Consider the following 20113-nt stretch of genomic DNA (forward strand, 5'->3'; position numbering starts at 1 on the left):
TTCCCTAATTGTATATATAAATCAAGTTCAAATTCAGACAATTTGTACAGTGGGGCTTGTTTCTTTTAGAATAATCAACTTGTGGATATATAGTTTTAAAGGGATATACATGTGACATTATTATACTCTTCAATAACAGGCTGGTAGGTGGGGGATTCATCTAGGCCACACTGGATCGCTGTTCTTAATTTTTTCTATTAAAAAAGTGTGGGCTCCTTTTAAACATGATCTTTTCCCGTTCTATCTTATTGGCTATAAAATTTGTTAAGAAATGAACTTATTCATAAAACATTTTAAAAAATAATTTTGTTCTGAAGTTTATGCATTTTTTTCTAAAATGGTGTGCTCTTTTTGAAACATCCGTTCTTCCTTTGTGGGTTAAACTCCTTGAGAGGAATCATCTGACAGAAAAACCAGATATTTTATATAAAAGAAAGAAGAAAACGGATGCTGGAATGTGGGGACTAAATTTTAAATCATATTCAAAAGTGGGAAATAATGCACATGATTACTCATTCATTATTGAATTTGTTTCCTGGGGCTCACTAATGACTTAACTATATGGTGTGTCAGCATATATATATTGCCATCTTGTCATCAATGTATATTGAAATAATGCCAAGATCTAATTGGATTAGTATGGGGGAAAATGAGGAAGTTTGTGGCTTCAACTGGAAGGGAACTTTTGTCCACTCTTCACCCACCAAAACATGAATGCACTTTGGCATGGGACAAGAAAGGAGGATATTTTGCAGTCAAAAATTTCCTTCGCAATATTAAATTTAGCGTTGAATTTTTCAGTTATGGTTGAAACAATGTGTGGTTGAATGGGAAAGGGAAAGTCGTGAGAGCCACCATCATGCGTTTGACTCGAATGATTTGGCCTGCTTTCAAACGAGATACATTGATATCCTAGTCCAATGATATCTGTCTTCCAAACGGTGAGATGGGTATGTTTGTGTTTGTGTTTATTATTTATTTTGGCAGACTATCTTACTAATAAGAATAATTTAGGTCTATGGGTAATTTCTAGGGGATTGGTCTCATTTCAAAAAAAATTGAGCTTTTTAAAAATTATGCCTAAGCTCTAGCGAGAATTGTTGAGTTACAATTTTTTTTATTGAAGAAAGCTAATTAAACAATTGTACAAAGTATAATGTGGATATTGCATTTCTTATCATTTAGGGTCCGTTTGGTGAGCGGAATAGGAATACGTATTCTGGAATAGAACGTATTTCTATTATCCGTTTGGTTCAGACAATATTTGATGGGAATTCGCAAACCCGATAATTTATGTTTTCCAAAATTAAAAAAATGGAATAGGAATACGTACTCCAATAACACCTATTTTTTTGGAATTGCAAAACCCCATTTTTGGGCCAAAAATGGAATATGTATTCCATTTTTACTTCGTATTCCAATCTCGTTTTGGTGCATCTAAACAAGAAATTCAAAATTTTTGGAATACGTATTCCTATTCCGCTCACCAAACGGGTTCTTAGTGTGATAAAGCTAAGAATACCCAAGTCTTTATATTTTTTTATTAGTTTGGGTGATGAACATTTAAGAAGAACAAAGCTATGTTATAGAGGACAATTAATTTTCTAATTTAAATCCCTCTAATAGTATCATTTCTCTTTTGTCTGTTGATTTTTAACATAAATAATCACGCAAAAGTCAAATTATTAAGTCTTTTTTAAAGAAAAGAAGATAAATTGTTTACATCAAATTTCAACTCTATTAGTGACTTGAACTAACATTATCCTATATCATAATAATCATTTTCTACTATGAGGTGACATTGTAAATTAATTTAAAAATGACATGTTAATTAAACTATTATTTCTTTGAACACCTAATCTACACATTAGATACACACAAATATATTTTAATATTAGTTTTTAGTAAAATTACACATTAAAAATTTCTTTAAAAAGTATTCTCTTTGAATACTCAATCTACATATTAAGATATATACAAACAAAAATTAATATTATTTTCTAACATATAAATCTTTTGTACTACCATTCATTATTTTCATTTAAAAGGCTAGAAATATCTTGTTCCATGCCAAAAAACTATTAGCAATTTCATAATAATTTTCCTTATCAACATTTTTGGTAGTACAACATAATTCTTGCACAATCTTGAGATAAGCCACTTGTCATAATTTTAATGAGGTTTTTTCTAGGAGTCTTACATGGTTAGATCCATTTTTGTTGTGTTTTATTTCATTAAAAAAAATATGTCACCCTCTATTAAATGAAGGAATTGGTTAGGAACTCTTTCACTTACAATTTATCTAGTTGACTTTGGGCCTATAAGTTTGACTACTTGTGTTGAATGTGTTGGAAAGAATGATAGGTTATATGTATAGTTGGTTTTCATTGATAGAAACTAGTTTTCATCTACTCTTGGTCATATTGCAGGTTGGACACTTTACAAAAGATTTTGATACTTATGATTTATTAGTTTGTTAGAAGAAGAGTTCAGGACAATCAGTTAGATCAATTTTGATTGAGAAGATTTTTAATGAAGTACCAGCTCTAATACCGCTGATGAAGGGCCACACCACCCTTACCAACTCACAACCAAGAATGCAACAATATGAAGAGAATTTTATTATACTTGAAAATCCAATAGCATTTACAATAACATTTTTGCAAGATCTCTCAAGATCCAATCCAAACCCAAGCTAGTCTAGATCCACACTCTGGTAGAAACCTCTAAGATCTCAACTTGTGCTCGCAAGCCACCAAGCAACCTCCTTGTTTCTAAACCACAGTCACTAGCTCTTCTCACAAACCTAATCCAAGATCCAAGTGTAAACTGCCTCACATTCGACGCTCTGTCTACACTCACAACTCCATCACAATCTTGCTGTAAACTGCCTCACATTCGGCGCTCTGTCCACAGACTCAGGAAAACTCACTCTTCAATCCCTCCTTCTCTTTCACACTTTCCAGCTTCACCTTCCCAAGCTATTCCTTCTTAAGCTTCTCCTTCTCGAGCTTCTACTCCTCGAGCTTCCACTTCTCAAGCTTCTCCTTGAGCTTCTACTCCTCAAGCTTCCCCTTGAGCTTGATTTAGAAATGCTCATATGCCTTGCTTAAATAGGCACTTACCACCCCATACATGACTTTTCCACAACCTTCTAGAATTCCTCCACAACCTTCTACAACTTCCACAACCTTCTACAACTTCCAAAACTTTCTACAATATTCATAACTTTCTAGAATTCTTCCCAAACACCTCGATAAATGGAATGACAACCATTTATTTTTTATTTTTTCTATTATGTCAGCTATGCACCTCGAAAATAAAAATCCTCTTTTCCTTTCTTTTCTCCTTTTTCCCCTTTTTTTTTAAAAAAAAAATATTTCTCCTATAATTTTCGTCACTTTCTCTCTCCTCCACAATTTTTTTTTTTTTTTTTTTCAAAATTTTTTTTTTTCAATAATTTTCCCATGCAAGATGCTCCTGCATCAAACTCCCCTGGTAGATAGAAAAGTGTGTCCCACACTTTGACGCCAAAAGAAAGATGTACCACCATCTTCATCTTCACCAAAGGCTTCCACCTCAACAGGGACAACAAAACCACCATGCAAATCTTCCACACCAACATCTCAACCATCCAATCAACAAGCTCATGCCCAAGAACAAACTGAATGTAATGCTTCATTAGAAAACTCCTATTCACATCAACAACTAGTGCGTCCATACTAGTAATAACAAACTCCACATCAGCATCCATATGTACATTTCCATCAACACATGCCAAACTCTCAACACTAGCAACCTCATTGCTCACAACAAGATGCTCTACAATACATAACTCACCTCCAACAACTAGATCATCCATGACCAAGTGCTCTGCAACATTCAAGTCACCACCAACATCAACTAGATCATCCATGACCAAATGCTCTACAGTCTCCGTGTCAAACTCAACCAACTGATCATGAAAACCAATCTCCATCCCAACATCAACAACATTAGGAATATCTTAAGCAACAACCTCTAGTTACTCTGCAGGTTCTACATCAAACTCCACAAACTGATCAGCAAAACCATCCTCTTCCTTCTTAGCTTGATTAGCCAATCTAGCATCCAACCAAGCAAACATCTTAAAAAAATTCCTCTCCACTATATCATGGATTTTCGCAATCATCTTAGGGTCCAATCCTCTTGGAGCCATCTTCTAAGATCTTCGTAAACCCTCTGCAACAAATCCTTCCCACACTCCTTGTGACAACCTTGAATCGTTTGCAAGTCAGATCACAACCTGCCACCTCGCATGAACAATCAAGAACCACATCACAAGTCTAGGACAACAGATCTGCAATCCACAAGCTCTCTATGATCATGCCTCAACAAGTTCAATCTTCCATCTCCACATCCATCAATCAATCTACACGTCCTCCCAAGCTCCTAGTGCAAACTGTCTCAGCTTCGACGATCTGTTTACACGCTCAGGAACTCCCACTCTAATAAACTTCACCCAACTAAGGTCCTAGTACAAACTGCCTCACACTTCGGTGATCTGCTTGTACACTCAAGAACTCCTTCTCTGATACCACTTAATGAAGATACGCTCTGATACCACTGACGAAGGTACGCTCTGATACCACTGATGACGAGCCTCTCTGATACCACTTGATGAAGGTATGTTCTGATACCACTTAATGAAGTACCAGCTCTGATACCAATGATGAAGGGCCACACCACCCTTACCAACTCACAACCAAGAATGCAACAATATGAAGACAATTTTATTATACTTGAAAATCCAATAGCATTTACAATAACATTTTTGCAAGATCTCTCAAGATCCAATCCAAACCCAAGCTAGTCCAGATCCACACTCTGGTAGAAACCTCTAAGATCTCAACTTTTGCTCGCAAGCCACCAAGCAACCTCCTTGTTTCTAAACCACAGTCACTAGCTCTTCTCACAAACCTAATCCAAGATCCAAGTGTAAATTGCCTCACATTCGATGCTCTGTCTACACTCACAACTCCATCACAATCTTGCTGTAAATTGCCTCACATTCGGCGCTCTATCCACAGACTCAGGAAAACTCACTCTTCAATCCCTCTTTCTCTTTCACACTTTCTAGCTTCACCTTCCCAAGCTACTCCTTCTTAAGCTTCTCCTTCTCGAGCTTCTACTCCTCGAGCTTCCACTTCTCAAGCTTCTCCTTGAGCTTCTACTCCTCAAGCTTCCCCTTGAGCTTGATTTAGAAATGCTCATATGCCTTGCTTAAATAGGCACTTACCACCCCATACATGACTTTTCCACAACCTTCTAGAATTCCTCCACAACCTTCTATAACTTCCACAACCTTCTACAACTTCCAAAACTTTCTACAATATTCATAACTTTCTAGAATTCTTCCCACACACCTCGATAAATGGAATGACAACCATTTATTTTTTATTTTTTCTATTATGCCACCTATGCACCTCGAAAATAAAAATCCTCTTTTCCTTTCTTTTCTCCTTTTTCCCCTTTAAAAAAAAAAAAAAAAAAAATTCTCCTCTAATTTTCGTCACTCTCTCTCTCCTCCACAATTTTTTTTTTTTTTTTTTCCAATAATTTTCCCATGCAAGATGCTCCTGCATCAATTTTGAAGAGTTAAAGGAGTTGATTGAAGAACATGACTGGAGATATATGATTATGTCTAATTCAATCATCACAAAATTTGAAGTGATTGCATGCAAGAGATATTCACTTTCGAATACCAAGTTGGCAATGTTCTATGAAGAACATAGTTGTTTAGTAAAGATTTATCAGTATGATAGATTGATTGAAGATAATTTTTTATTAATGATATATTTTGGTTGAGAATACATCAAAGTTGATTAATATTGGTTAGCAAGCATTATTTTGTTGATTTGGTTAAGGATTTTACACATTTCATTTTGGGAACTGACAAAATTACGTTTTTGAGTTATGACTTCATATATGAAATCGAGTTTTGATTGTAAAGAGAATGCATGTGTCCATAGCATCTATTTGATGTGCAAATGTGAACTATGAGATCAAAGATTATTTTTGATACAACGACTTTTCTTAGCTTCTCAGAACCCCATAAGCACTATTGATGCTACAAATGAGTTCGTAAAGGACAATAATTCCAATTTTGTTTATGTGATTTGGTCGGTGAACCCACTTGAGGGTAGAATCTATTTTTATAATTGAGAAGTGAGCTCCAAGAGAGTTCTTCAATGCAAGTGCATCTAAATATTTTCTACTTATGCCTTTGACAGGGCACTTATTACCACATTAGTGAGATTATTTGTAGGTACCATACTCACTAGGGGTTTTTTCCTTAACTGGATTTTCCTAAAAAATAAATATGGTGTTATGAGTTCTTTGATTTTTTTGTGTTCTGTTACAATTAAATTTATATATGCTTTATGTGGTATTTGTGCAATCAATTTAAAGTTAATAAAAAAGCTAGAATACTAATTCACTCCCTCCCCCTCTCCTCAAAATTATTCAATCCTAACAATTGGTGTGAGAGCTTTGTGCCTTGAAAGAATTCAAACAACTTGAGGAGAATCCTAATGGGAACTAGTAGTGATGGGGAGCTTCTTCGACTAAGAGCTTTCTTTCTCTTCTAAAGATACCCTTAGGCCATTGTATGGTTTTCTATTCCAACCCTAACCTAGAGGATCCTTCTATTATCCCCTTACCTATGAAACTCTCCCAACAATCCAAATCTCAATGTCATTCCCCAAGTTCTCCCAGTATGCACTCTAATGCACCAAGTGCTCCAAAAATAAGTTTGAACCCTCCCACTATGGTTCTTGGCTCATTTCCCATCATTCTACACCCTCTTTCCAAGGTTTTCTCTCATAACCCTTCAAACTAACTAATTAAGCCTTGTAGCCCTAAGAGCCCCTTTTAACCCTCCTAGAAACAAGGAAAGTGCTATAATTCACAAAACCCCTTAACAAGGCACCTTGGTATATACTATAATTTTGTTTGACATGACCAACCCTTGAATATTTTGTAGGTCTTGGCCTCCAATAATGGCCATACAATACAAATTTAAAAAACCCTACTTTTAAGAGTTTTAAGGGCAATGTTAGTGGTTCTTCCTCCACAGGTGTCAAAAATCCTTGTCCAACCTCCTCCTTTGAGTTCTACTACCTTCATACACTAATCCTACATTTACAAGTCAAGATTTATCCATATATATCTATTGTTCCTCACAAATTGCTTTACAAGCTTGTCTTTGCACCTTGCCAAGCTTGTATGCTTGCCTAAGGCACGCTTGTAAAAATAGAAAAAGGCATTCCAAAAACTCCAAAAACCATATTTAAAATATGTATAGAGGATATTTCTTGGTCTCCAAGATCCATGGTGATTACACCAAGGACACTCAAGCTATAGCCCTTTTCATCTTTACTACTCAAAACTAGACAAGAGGATCAACAAAAACAAATAATTTTGTAAACCTTATTGAATGCTTACTTGAAACCAAAAATATTGCACATAGAATTAAAAAATGTAAAAAAGATCATAATTCATCAAAAAAAATCCTCTATTTAATCTAAAAATCCAACCAAAAACTCCAAACTACGCTCATATTGCTCAAGACCTATCTTGTTAGTAGTGTTGTCCATGCACCCACTTATCCAACAACTGGAATTGAGTTGGAAAAGTATTAAATAGAATTCCTATATCCTCCTATCCTATAGTTTGATCCACAACTACCCCAAATTGTTGATTTTCAAAACTGATTGAAAAGTTGTCATGCAATTTTTCCAAATTGCAAAGTTGTCGATGCAACTTTTGACAACTTTTGCAATTTTGCTTCTAGATTCTTCAAACTTGCAAAGAATGTTCCCAAACCTCATAGGATGAGTTTAGAACACCTAAGAGCCATATTTACACATTCCTTTTCCCTTTTCTAATATTTCAATTCATTTTTTCCTCTAGAGCAACTTTTGCAAGTTTCAACTATTATGACCAAATTGACCAAAATAGTCTCCTAAACCAAAATCTACTAACTCAACACCTCCTAAGCACACCTTGGGACCTTATTTGAATTCCTTTATTAACCCCATGGTTGGTTAGACCATCCAAAAACCAAAACTAAACTTAGGGTTTGACCTTTCCCTAGGTGCTTCTGCACCAAGTAGCATTAAGAAGGATCTCTTGATTTCACTTGAGGATATTGATATGCAGAAAGAAGATTACATTAAGTTCAAATAAAAACTTATGGATGCTGATGTTTTTATTAAGACTCTTAGAGATCATTTGCAAAATCAAGATCTAAGAGGAAGGAACTCATTGATCATATGAAATCTAATGGGAACATTATTATTGAGATTAATAAATCTTCATTAGAGAAACTTTTTGCCAAGTTTTAGTCTTACCCTTTAAAAGCTTGAAGTCATTGGTAGATGTGAGTATGTTTTCAAGATTTTTGTTTGAGTGTCTTCTAGGTCACTTACTTCTCATCTTTCTCGAAGTACTCTACTTACATTATTTTCTGGGTCTCCCTTTGCATTACCTTTACCCATCATCTAAGTGGGTTTCCTATTTTTTTGGTGCGCATAGGGTTTAGGTGATCTAGGCATGGTCAGGGTTTGTTTTGGCATCTTCCCAATGAGAAGTAAGTTTTCTACATTTCATTCTCTGCTATCTTTCCCTAACATTTCACATCCTTTAGATTGTGAGCTTTCAAGCTATTTTTCCCTTTGAGAGAACTACATCAGGTGCGTATCTGAAGCATGTAGCTATAACAATGATTAATAGGCTATGCATATGATTATGTCATCCCCAAAGGCCTACAAAAATATGAATCAAAGTTAGGATGTGTCTCATTCAAATTTGTGGAGATAAGATCAAGCACTACAAGGGAATACGGGTTTGTGGTTTTTCTACTACATATTCATGGAGATGAAGCTATTTTGTTATATTTCTGAGGCTGTGTGAACTTGATCCAAGTCTCAATTCTAATGATCAAATATTGTGGACACAATGATGAATGAATCATTTAAAGGCTCATAACCAATAAGGCATGTTCTAGTTTTAGCATTAGGGCCATTAGATTAAAGTGAAAGGTTGAATGTTGTTTTTTTTACTTTAGTCTTGAAAACATTGTTGAGAGAGGGGTTTCTATCCTAAGGCAATAAAAAATTTCATCTCTCCAGGGGCTTTGAGAATAGAAAGTCAAGTTGTCCTAAGATACAAATATCCTTTAGAGATTCCTGAAAGATACTTTTGGAGAAGTTAGTGTTTGAAATGTCCCTTTCTCTGATTTTATATGATATTTCAAGCCTCAAATCAGATCTTTAAAATCAAACAACCAATATTTCAAAGATCCACCAATTTCTCAATAAACCCCAAATCGGGTATGTCAGAAATAGTGCCAAAAGCTTCGCAGCTTCACCTATTATTAATAAATCTGAAAGTGGACATTTTTACAGAAAATTGAGTAGAATAAAAACCTATAAAATGAAATTTCTAGATCTGTATAACATGCACACAATAGCTCCCAAAGGGAGGACAAAAACAATGCTCATCGGGCTCCCGAAAATAGCACAAAATAGCCCAGAATCACCACAAAAACTTAATAATCTATCACAGAAGTATAATCATATCCAAATAAATATATTTAGATCTATTTTAACATTTAAAATTCTGATATACAGCAGCAACCCAAACTGATATGAAATACTCAATCGAAAACACCAAACTCTTACAAAAAATACACCCGAAAACTCACAAATCTGCACTGTTAAGCACAAAGGCAAACTCTGCATGAGCATGCACATGGAATGGCTTCAAACTCCCATCCTTAGTCTTCCTAGAAACCTACAAAATCCCGTTCTTGGGTCTCCTTCTTCATAGGTTTGGCAGCCTCTGAAGAACAACAAAGCAATGCGCAAAAATCATGTTCTGGAATCAGCCCAAAATGCCTCCAAACCCCTTAAAAGAGGGCATAACCCTAACTCACATCCAAGAGGGGTTAATAAAACATGTTTTAATAATAATTTTCATTTTTTAGTCCATTAGCTTCCAAAGATTATCCCCTTTTTCTGAAACTTCACCTTTTTGGGCCTGTCTGCCTTAGCAAAGATTATTATTTTTAATTATTTGAAAAGGGGACATGACAAGTCCTCCCCTTCCAAATATTGCTTGTCCTCAAGAAATGGCTGAAAAATAGACCAATCAATCCACCTAGATCCCAAATCTAGTCATGAACTATACTATTGTCAATTAACACAAGCTCCTGCAATATCCTCTGCAATATAACCAAGAGGAATCCATAATCAAACTGACAATTACTGCTCAACCAAACTCCAAAGTCACAACTTCCACAGTTAGAAACCCACAAGACACAAACTCTTAGAACATCAAAACTCAAGTAAAGTGGACAAATCAAATTGCCAACATAGTAAATACCATCAACGCATCCCACTAGCCTATACGGAATGCACAATCCAACTCTGCAACAATGGTGAATGCTCCCAAATGAAACTATACCAAGTATGGAGAATCCACACACTGTACAAATCCTGCAGTCAACACAACTCTACAGATCACCGACCACTATCTCATAACCATAACTCCCATGCACCCCTGATAGTGAAAAGCCATCACAAGATAAACAACAAGAAATGGAACCCAAACCAAGTTTGTCTGCCATCAACTCCTCGACACAAGGATCAAATGCTAACTGATGTACATACCCTACAATATAATGTTGATAAAAAAAACCAACCTCAGTCAACAGCTCACCATGAACAAGTGATACAACCCACTATGACTGATCACCAGCTAAGTCAGGAGATGTCATAGCCAAAGGTGTAGAATCAATAACAACACCCGCTGAAGCATCACTCCAAAAATCTTTCTCTAAGTCATGTATTATCAAGCTATCAACTGCAAGACCTATCACCATGTTGTGCCCATCACAACTCTCATCCCGAGGCATCAAACTATCCCATAACTGATGATAAGCACTAGGAACCAAATACATCTTTGTATCATCATCTCATCAACATGGTCATCAAAGGTGAATTGATGAGCATACCTCACAATGTAATGTCGATAGAATGCGCTAATCTTAGTCAGTGGCTCAGACTGCAATCCAAATGCAACTAACTGCAATTGATCACTAACCAAGTTGGAACTGACTACTACCTCTGACGACATCACCAAGGGAGTAGTATTACTAGCAGGAACCATGCCAACTGTCGGCTCACCAACATCACACATGGTCTTTGATACATCATCTCTAGTCTTCGTGCCATTAGTACTAGAGGTCACCACCATGTCAGGCATACCACAACAATCTGTTGCAGCACCCAACTCAACTGAACCTGACTCTAGTGGGGACAAACCCGATATGCCAATGTTAGTATCAAGGATGGATGCATCCCCATCTCCACTGTCTTTGAAAATCTCGACCATGGACATCCTCGGATCACCAGACACCATAGCTTGTGATTGTATAGAATCTGGTAAAGACTGTAGTTGCTCTAACTCCATGGTCGCCTTAGCCAAATGAAACTGTGACTCCTGGAAAGCCAACTGTGTACTCTCAAGAATCTTAGAAGTCACCTCAAGATGCTGAGTAAGCTCACTCACCTCATCTTCCTTGGCCAACAATGCATCATATGTTGTACTGCCCCACTCCATAAGATAATCTCTATCGGCTACCAACTGCATATAATCCTGTCTCAAAATCTGGATAGCCTCCCATAAAGAGTGGAACTCTATCAAGGAAAGATAACTACCTCCCTGCTCATCACTAGTAGGAGAACCCCATCCATAAACTACTAACAATTGACGAACAACATCAAAATGTTGACAAGCAATACCAATGTCTTGCTCACTAACTCTCAACTGACTAGACACATGATGGCACTGGCTAGACTGTATCCTACAAACCTCCTCTGACGCACTATCTAAAGGAGTATCCTCAAGGTTACTGGTCTCTAGAGTATTGCCATCCATAACATGCGAATCAACTCCAAAGCTCATATCAACATATGAAGTATCAAAAACTATAGCACTGCTATCCAACTCCTCTGTACCAAAAGAAACCACCAAGGAAACTAAGTCTTCAAAACTACCCACTGCATCCTCCTGGATGTCATCAATGCCAATATGATCCTGAGACTTATCTATACACACTGCCAAATATGAAAGATCATCAACACATTCCAGCAAAAATGGTCGACTGGATATATGAACAAAGCCCAACACCGGTGTATAAAAACTAATACCAACATCAAACAAGCTGCTAGCACAAGAAAAGACAACACTGTGCAATCTGCTAATGAAATCCATGATAGCACCCAAACAAACACTGCTACCAAAAAGTGTTAAAGATCTCCAGTCAACTGAATCCCAAATGCCAATATAACAATCTCGAGTCCATATCTGTAAACTAGAATCAGCTAGTAACTCAAGAAAAATCCTCACTTGAGTAATATGACCAATACCAACTAACTCCACATACCTATCATGATGAGATAATGAAGTCGCAATACTATCTTTGTTCACTTTCAGCTGGCTGGACAAAATGTGTGAAGTACTGCCAGCCTCAACCTCATGCGATGAAGCATCTAACTGTGCCCGGTACTCTTTCTTAGCAAAGTCATGAATGCTCAATGTCTTCTCATCTCTACCAAGTATCTCACCATCATGCACAACAACATCCTCATAATCATCATCTGAACCCACTACGATGTAGTCACTTCCTGTTGTAACTATACCATCCTGAATATCTGTGACATCACCCTTTGATGACCTGTATACAATTGTCTCAATTTGAGTATCAAGTTGACCATTACTATCAATCTGCATAATGTCCTTTCTCACTACCTCCTGTAGCAGAGTAGAATCTAAGACCTCTACCTGGCTATAAGCTAGTTTCTCAAACTCCTCATGCAAGTTCTTGGTAATTGTGTCATCTGCCCTATGAGAAAATCTACCAAATAGAAATTCAGTTAACTTATCCACCTTAGTTGGGTCAGACAACATGTCATTCATCATATGGTGGTGCTCAACCAACTGTTCAGACATGTCATGGCTTATTTTTCTAAGTTTATCTCGAATGTCTAAATAACCATCCTTTCTACTGTTTTGACTCTGGATATCAATTGTCCAAGATCGTGTCCTTTGAGACTCTGTACTATAACTGTCCATTTTGGATAAAGTAGAGTGTAACCCCAATAGGTTATAGCTTCTTCAAACACCAAGAACTAACATGCAAATGATTAGAAGTAGCATGCAACCATAGATTTTGACATGCAACTGATTAGAAGCAACATGCAACCACCAAATTCACCAAGAACTAACATGCAAATGATTAGAAGTAGCATGCAACCATAGATTTTGACATGCAGCTGATTAGAAGCAACATGCAACCACCAAATTCACCAAGAACTAACATGCAAATGATTAGAAGTAGCATGCAACCATAGATTTTGACATGCAAGACTTGGATAGTTGTCAAAACTGACATGCAAACTTCTACAAACCCTCAAGCTGGCAAGATCATAGCTCTGATACCACTAAAATGTCCCTTTCTCTGATTTTATATGATATTTCAAGCCTCAAATCAGATCTTTAAAATCAAACAACCAATATTTCAAAGATCCACCAATTTCTCAATAAACCCTAAATCGGGTATGTCAGAAATAGTGCCAAAAGCTTCGCAGCTTCACCTATTATTAATAAATCTAAAAGTGGAAATTTTTACAGAAAATTGAGCAGAATAAAAACCTATAAAATGAAATTTCTAGATCTGTATAACATGCACACAATAGCTCCCAAATGGAGGACAAAAACAATGCTCATCGGGCTCCCGAAAATAGCACAAAATAGCCCAGAATCACCACAAAAACTTAATAATCTATCACAGAAGTATAATCATATCCAAATAAATATATTTAGATCTATTTTAACATTTAAAATTCTGATATACACCAGCAACCCAAACTGATATGAAATACTCAATCAGAAACACCAAACTCTTACAAAAAATACACCCGAAAACCCACAAATCTGCACTGTTCAGCACAAAGGCAAACTCTGCATGAGCATGCACATGGAGTGGCTTCAAACCCCCATCCTTAGCCTTCCTAGAAACCTGCAAACTCCTGTTCTTGGGTCTCCTTCTTCACAGGTTTGGTAGCCTCTAAAGAACAACAAAGCAATGCGCAAAAATCAAGTTTTGGAATCAGCCTAAAATGCCTCCAAACCCCTTAAAATAGGGCATAACCCTAACTCACGTCCAAGAGGGTTTAATAAAACATATTTTAATAATAATTTTCATTTTTTAGTCCATTAGCTTCCAAAGATTATCCCCTTTTTCCGAAACTTCACCTTTTTGGGCCTGCCTGCCTTAGCAAAGATTATTATTTTTAATTATTTGAAAAGGGGACATGACAGTGTTGGAGATGCAAACCCATTATGAAGGAAATGTAGTGTTAAAAGCTTTAAGCGGAAAAGTGAAAGAATGGATTGCACAAGATGTTTAAGGATAACTTCCCATGCTATGATTCTAGATAGAAGGAAAATGGGTTTGTAGAAAAGCTAAGTGTTTCTCTCTCTCTCCCACATATGTTAACATTATTAAGCATATCTAAATTCTAGATTCTAAAGCAAAGTAAGGCACTTCTCGTAAAGCTAAGCATTTGTGTTGTTTAGTGACTCTTAGTCATATCACTTTAGTAAGAGTGCTTTTAGGAACTTAGTATTTTATGTGCAAGTGAATGGAAAGTTTAAATAGTCGTTACTCATGAAATTAAATGCAAATCCTTTCATTATAATCATTGGCCGAACTAAATTTTATTCGTGTGGCACTAACATTATAATTTCTAAAGCTATTTCATTATAATTGCATGTAACTAGTTTCTTCAAGTATATTCAAATGACTATTTATCAAGAACTACATCCTGTGCAATCATAGCAAATGACAATCAGAGCTATTGGCCATGATAAATTAATTGTCTTGGAGAGTGAGTTAAAATATTTTATAGACACATCTTTCAAATTATACAATTTCAGTGACCCTCATAGGAGACTTAATTCTCAACCCATTCACTCAATCACTTAGAAACTCAAAGAAAGTAGATTGGCAGAAGCATCCAATTTTCCAATGACAGTTCATGCACTTGAGTTAATGAAGGAGTGCTTAGAGAGATACAACCTAGAAACAAAGTAGTTTTTGTTTCTTGATTTGTCCATTCTCATATCAATTAACAAGGCACTGGTGCAATCCGCATTTGGAATCCCCATGAAGGAGTATTATTGTGATGTAGATTTTGGGTCTTCCATGTCTATGTTCAATGAAAAGAAGACCCTCAGATAGGAAGACATGTAGAGGACCTAGTTTCAGACTACTTGCTCAAAGAAGAAAAAAATGTCAAAGACTCTATTTGGTACAAATATGAAGTGAGAGATTGTGGAAATCTTCACACTTCTTAGACTAAAAGAAAAAGAGGAGATTTTGGAGTTCATTGAGCACCACTTCTTCCCAGTACAAGAAATCTATGCTGAGGATATGTAAATCAACTAGGCATAGATCATATATGATGAGCATGCTCCATGGTTAAATTATACCAGAGGATTCAAGAAATTCTACATGTCCTCTTATTTGATGTATGCTTTGGCAACACACCACTTGTGGCCTGGTCTCCCTAGCATCCCAAATTATGAATTGCACACCAATGTCAATGAGTTTTAACCACATTTGAAACAACAAAGAAGCTATGAGGAGTATGTAGCTATCAACAATACCTTCACAATGAGGCTATGCCAAGAATTACAAGGATGCCCTAAAAGGAGATTCTCACCAGAGGCAATTTCGACCATAAGCCAATTTAGATGCTCACACTACAACATTTGGGGTCAAATTCTAACAACAATTTACGATGACAATGTAATTTATGGTCATTTTTTTTTTTTTTGTAATTGTCCCCAATGTCATTGCAATACCAATGTTTGAGTCGTAATTGTGATGCCTTCACAAGAATAAAACAAAAATGTAAAGAAAACAAGATAGTCATTTTCCATTTGTTTTGATTTTGGAGAGCTACGCGTGGAAGAGGTAGAGAGCTCCAAATGAGGGTGGAGAGTTATGAATGTTGTCATGGCCCTTGTGATTAGTGTATTTGGTTATTGTGCCCTCAAGATCTATTCATTTCATTTCCATGCCCTTGCTCTATGATTTCATTGTCATGTCACACCCTTGTGATCTACATGCCCTAACTCTGCAATTTTCTTCAAGGGAAGAAGAGGTACATATGTAAATGTTTTTTCCTTTTCCTTGTACACATGTATGTCTTTATATTTCCTTCTAAACATATATCTCTTTATATATTCAGAGAGATCTTTTTCAAGGTGCTTATTACACATATGATCCAGCTACATACATATTCTAGAATCCAAATACTAAAACAATAAAAAAAACTCAACCCATGCTAAGTGACTTACCTCAAGATCCTGCACAAAAATAACATAGACCATGAAAAATGGGTCGAATTCATAATAAATTTTACAAAAACATATCATAATAGATATTTTTAGAAAGAAACAAGCCCTAACCAGTTAAATGGGTCTAGTTGCTAATTAGCTGGGTTGATATATACATATATTTGACTGGGTTATGAATTCTACAAGGGAATGAGCCTTGTGATTATGCATATGTGCTTGGTTCATTTCATTCCTGTGATATATCTCTACATTTTGTTGTCATGCCCTTGCTCTACAATTTGGTTACCATACCCTTGTGATCTCTATGTTTTATTGTTGTGCCCTTGCTTTGTGATTTTAGTGTTGTGTCGTTTCTCCACAATTTTGTTGCCATGTCGTGTCCTTGCTTTGTAATTTCATTTCCATGTTGTGCCCTTGCTCTTTAATTTTGTTTCCATGCCATAGGTCTACAATTTTCTTCAAGGGTATGTAAATGTTTGTTTCTTTTCCTTCTAAACATGTATCTCTTTATATCTCCCTTTTAACATGTAGATTTAGAGATCTTTTTTAAGGTGCTTATTACATCTTAGCTACATAACAAAAAAATTGATCCAACTGCATACATATTCTAGAATCCAAAAAAAAAAAAAAAATCACTCAACCTGTGTTAAATGACTTACCTCAAGATCCTCCATAAAAATAATATAGACTAGGAAAAATGGGCTAAGTTTGCAAGAAATTTTACAATAACATATCATAGCATATATTTTTAGAAAGAAACCAGCCATAACCAATTAAATGGATCTAGTTGCTAATTAGTTGGGTTGAATGCAAATTCCTTTAGAACTATCATCAAATTAGGTACAATAAAATGAACAATGATATGTTCCCAACTAGCAAGATCAAATACAGTTTTCCAAGGTGATAAAATTGCATATGCAAGGAATTGAAAAATAACTTTAGTGAAGAGTTGAGTGTAAGGAATTGAAGAAACAAGTTCTGCTTCTGTGTAAATGCCAAAATCATGAGGCTTATTCCCTTGTAGAAGCCTCTACCATAATGACATTACCTCTAAACCATGCAAAGGATGTTGAAGTGGTCCCAACCTTGAAATACTCTTATAAGAATTTGATACTTGGGATTATCACAGGGAGAATATGCCAATACTTGAAACACTCTTATAAATATTTGATATTTGGACTATAAACTCTCAAAGACACTTGCAAGTGATTCCAATGTCATAGTATCTCAAATCCAATGTAAGAAAAATTGAACATCTAGGAAGATAACCAAGACCAAAGAGAAACCATGCAAATCATAACCTGTATCATGTCCTACACACACCTCTAGATGTAATCTATGCAATTATGATCTCCTCCACAAAACCCCAAAAACAAGCTTGGATAACACCCAAACCATAGCATATAACTAATAATTGATGTAAGCCTCTCATAAGAAGATCTAACTCATAAACCATTCCTAATCCAAGAAATATGCCCAATATAAAACCATCTCCTAAACTTAACCATCATAACAATAAAATATGCACATGGAAATAACTAGTGCTAAACCATCTCTCAAAAGAAACCTCCAAAACTAACTCATGTACCATAGCTCAAGATCCATAGCCATGAAAGACAAGCATAAACATAATCCACCTGAGAGAAATGATGGATATACCTCTCAAGTAGAAAACTATTGAGTAGACCAAGAGTGGGGAATAAGAATTCTCATCAAGATATCCAAGTCTCCAACCAAGATCCATCTAAGAAAAATATCCTCTCAAGTCCATATCAAGTGAATACCCCATAGTCTTCTTGTTGAAACCAAACAACTGTCCCAACAAACACATCTCTAATCCAAGAGAAATAAACATCACCATCATCTCTAAGTATCCATGAGCACTTGTAACCAATCAATCCATGCCAACTCCAAATGCAACATCGCAATATCATGAAGTATCCAACAAATGATCAATGTACTCAATACCAAGAAACTAAACCAAGATCAATGTCAAAGTTTCAACCATGGCCTTAGGAACATAAACATGACAACATGATCTAACCATCTCAACCAAAGAGATAACATGCTTCATATGAACATTCTATAACATGTCAAAACTCTAAATGTGTATCAAGAGTATACCATGACATAATAATGGAACCATCCTCACACCAAGGATAACATGTCAAATGAAAGCATAAACCACACCTTTACCAAGAACCTCATGAGTCCTCAAGATGCAACCATCTCCACATACCATGAAGAACCATACCATGAAGAACCATCTCCACACACCATGAAGATGACTAAGAACCTCATGAGTCCTCAAGATGAAATTATCCCCACACACCATGAAGAAAACCAACTACACCATGCAAATGTCAAAGATGCTTCTACAACAATAGGATCTAAGACAAACCTCCAATATCTCTAGAAACTCAATAAATATATCAATGTTAATAAATCCCACTCAACCATAGTACCAAGTCACCTATGGCATCATAACATCCATCTCCTACATGAAAATCCTCTAGGTTTACACTCACACAACCAAAGTGTCAGTACCAATTGAAACCAAGATCTCCAAACCCAAGAAGATATAAACCAAACCAAGAACCAATTCTACATTGTACAAGCTCCCACTAAATTGTGTGTCCAAGCTATCCATGATATCATGATGAAAAACCATCCTCTAACCATGAGAATCAACCAAGGCATCAAACAATCAAAGAACTCAAGGTGCACATTATGAGCTCCTCAAAAGAAACCAAATAACTATGATCCTCAACCAAGAAGATGTACCACCATAACCAAATTAGGAATCCAAACCGATGAGCATCAAGGATGTATCTATATATCCAATCATGTCATTCCAAAATCCATGGCACCATGATCATATCCATGAATTGATGAACTAACTCTATGTCCAACCTGTCAGCATAAAATAGTCAACCACAATCCTCCACCATGACTGTACCTAGTAACAACATCTCATCCCTTCTACATGAAGAAAAAAATTAGTAAATCATGTAACTTATGGCATAGACAACCCAAATCCAAGCCACCAATTTGAATATGCATCAATATTGAAAGATCAAAGGGCAAAGACAACCCATAACCAAGCTATAAATTCAACTTGTAAGTATAGACTAGTTACAACACTGCACAAATTGTAGACCCAATAAGTCATCATACATATCCAAACAAAATATTGATAGCCATATCATCATGAGATCAATTTGAAAAATGAACTGAGTGTTTTTTATACAATGACATCAAATCTTAAATCTCCAAAATATACAATGTCATAAACTGACAATGTTACCATAGTTAATATATACCATAAATTATTCAAATTAATATATCACCAAATAAATCATGCCAAACCTATAGAAAATCTAAATCAATGTGTAGAGCTCTCGAAGAGCTTTTTGTTGACTAATCGAAGTCCAAAATCGAACTCTGTATGCCCAAGTTATGCCCTAATTTGTGCTCAAAATAAATAACATCTAACTTTAGGGATCTTAAAACATGACAAAATGTCAAAATCATAAAACTAAACCTACACCAAGTTGTAGTGCTCTGAATTAGCTTTCCAACGCCTATAAGAAGCATGAAATTGAATATCCTGAGAGAAAGTTATGGCTATTTTACT

This window comes from Cupressus sempervirens, chromosome 5 (genome assembly GCF_028749045.1).
Source record: "Cupressus sempervirens isolate cs-2001-9-10 chromosome 5, ASM2874904v1, whole genome shotgun sequence".
Classification (NCBI taxonomy): Eukaryota; Viridiplantae; Streptophyta; class Pinopsida; order Cupressales; family Cupressaceae; genus Cupressus; species Cupressus sempervirens.